Source organism: Scylla paramamosain, chromosome 45 (assembly GCF_035594125.1).
Source record: "Scylla paramamosain isolate STU-SP2022 chromosome 45, ASM3559412v1, whole genome shotgun sequence".
NCBI lineage: Eukaryota > Metazoa > Arthropoda > Malacostraca > Decapoda > Portunidae > Scylla > Scylla paramamosain.
In genome coordinates this window covers 4,872,501-4,875,000 of record NC_087195.1, presented here as the reverse complement: position 1 = coordinate 4,875,000, position 2,500 = coordinate 4,872,501, and the positions used below count along the sequence as shown (strand labels likewise).

The 2,500-nt window shown below is 40.8% G+C and overlaps 1 long non-coding RNA gene across 1 annotated transcript in view; it reads left to right on the top strand.

The window, feature by feature from the left end:
* Nucleotides 1-2,424: 2,424 nt before the first annotated feature.
* Nucleotides 2,425-2,500, top strand: part of LOC135094470 (uncharacterized) — a 53,721-nt gene continuing 53,645 nt past the window's right edge. Inside the window, exon 1 of the long non-coding RNA XR_010263824.1 lies at nt 2,425-2,500. This exon is cut by the window's right edge and continues 112 nt beyond it. This is a non-coding gene — a long non-coding RNA (uncharacterized LOC135094470).

Genomic DNA, 2,500 nt, shown 5'->3' with positions numbered 1-2,500 from the left:
TTCTCTAACTTATTTTTTTATTTATTTTATTCATTTTTATCTATTTTTTTTCATTTTTTACAGTTTCATTTATAATTCTCTCTCTCTCTCTCTCTCTCTCTCTCTCTCTCTCTCTCTCTCTCTCTCTCTCTCTCTCTCTTGTGTGTTGTTGTTGCTGCTGCCGTATCAGTAGTAGTAGTAGTAGTAGTAGTAGTAGTAGTAGTAGTAGTAATAATTGTAGTAGTAGTAGTAGTAGTAGTAGTAGTAGTAATGTTGTTGTTGTTGTTGTTGTTGTTGTTATTGTTTTTGTTGTTGTTATTGTTGTTATTTTCTCTCTCTCTCTCTCTCTCTCTCTCTCTCTCTCTCTCTCTCTCTCTCTCTCTCTCTCTCTCTCTCTCTCTCTCTCTCTCTCTCTCTCTCTCCCCTGGCCGGCAATATGAGTCACTTGGGGAGGAAAAGTGAGGAGGAAATAAATATATATGCCTTGTAATACATAATTCATTTTACGTGTTATTGGCTCAGTGTGTGTGTGTGTGTGTGTGTGTGTGTGTGTGTGTGTTTTAGGTTGGGTAATGTTGCTACTACTACTACTACTACTACTACTACTACTACTACTACTACTACTACTACTACTACTACTACTACTACTACTACTACTACTACTACTACTACTACTACTACTACTACAAGAGCAACAACAACAACAAAAATAACATCAATAACAACAACAACAACAACAACAACAACAACAACAACAACAACAACAACAACAACAACAACAACAACAACCTTTACCACCACCACTACCACCACGACCCATCTAATGAGAGGGCGACAGGTGAGAACACAGCAGATGGGTCTACCTGCGCGCCCTTGACTCAGCGAACTCATAAATAAACACTTTTTTGTTATCTTTCCGGTGTTCAGTGAGGCATTTGCAAGGGAAAGTTTATTTGCATTGTCAAAGAGAAACAGGCTGGCCATTGTGAAATATTAATGACCGTGCGCGCGTGTGTGTGTGTGTGTGTGTGTGTGTGTGTGTGTGTGTGTGGGTGTGGGTGTGTGCTGTGTGTGTGTGTGTGTGTGTGTTGCAGTCGAGTGATATACAATGCTGTGTCATTAGTCTTAGTTCAGAGAGAGAGAGAGAGAGAGAGAGAGAGAGAGAGAGAGAGAGAGAGAGAGAGAGAGAGAGAGAGAGAGAGAGAGACTACTACTACTACTACTACTACTGATACAACAACAACAACAAGAACAACAACATGAACAACAACATCAACAACAACAACAATAATGATACTATTAATTTTCCTTTATGAATTATTCAGTAAGAAAAAAAAATCTTGCTTTTTGTATAATAAAAAAGAAAAAAAAGATAGTTTAATTATGAACAGAATTTATCAGGCCTGGTTGTGCCTTCCTGCTGCAAACTCTACGTATACAAATAACATGTACTATTTTTCTGTTCTATTATTATTCTTTTGCCACTGTAATTGTTTCCTTCCTCGTGTGTGTGTGTGTGTGTGTGTGTGTGTGTGTGTGTGTGTGTGTGTGTGTGTGTGTGTGTGTGTGTGTTAGTCAGTCAGTCAGGGTGTTTTTTATTTTATTCATCTATTTTTTACGGCTTTAGTGACAGATTAACTGGATATCAGCATCATGAACAGGAAAAATAGCCTTGACAACTCGGCTAATCATCTGTGTGGCCTTGGAGAGAGAGAGAGAGAGAGAGAGAGAGAGAGAGAGAGAGAGAGAGAGAGAGAGAGAGAGAGAGAGAGAGAGAGAGCAGAGCTTTTCAGAATACTGCCCTAAAGAGACGCAACTGGTGGCTGGGGAACGTAAGGTAGAGGAGGAGAGGTGAAGCATGAAATATTTCGTCTCCCCTGACTCTGGGCCTGTTGTTCTCAAATTTTGCTGCTGAGTGGGTGCAGGAAAGTTGTATCTTAGACTAACGGCGCACAGTCAACGAAAATAGAGTGTGTTGACATGTGCTACCTCCTCGTCCGGCATTGTCCACGCCTTTGCAACGGTTCCTATTTTTTAGGCAAGATTAAGATCAAGACTATGCTCATTGACGACGCTCTGCCACCTAAGTTGAACGCGTCATGAAATTTTCCTTTGATTTCCTGTATTCGTGTTAGATTTCTTTCTTTCTATCTTCCGTGTACACAACCAGCTGGCAGTGTGGTGCAGGCCGGCTGGAAGACACAAATCTAAGAACACAAGCCTATCTTAAGTTGCGCAATTTGGTGATCGTCACGGCGCAGCACAGTCGTTCACACATCCCATTATTATTTTTTATGACAGTTTTTCTATGTAAGAGGGACACAGGCCAAGTAAATACAGGTCACCTCTCTGCAATACAGCACTGCACCAACCTAGCAAGTACCACCAAAATAATGGAACAGTCAAGCCAAAAGGGAACCATCGGATAAGTTTATATTTCCCATTTTCCCCTCCATCTTCCGACCCGTTTTCTCCCGCTTCCCCGCGCCGTCATGCACAAGTACTGTTTCTCATTTATTTG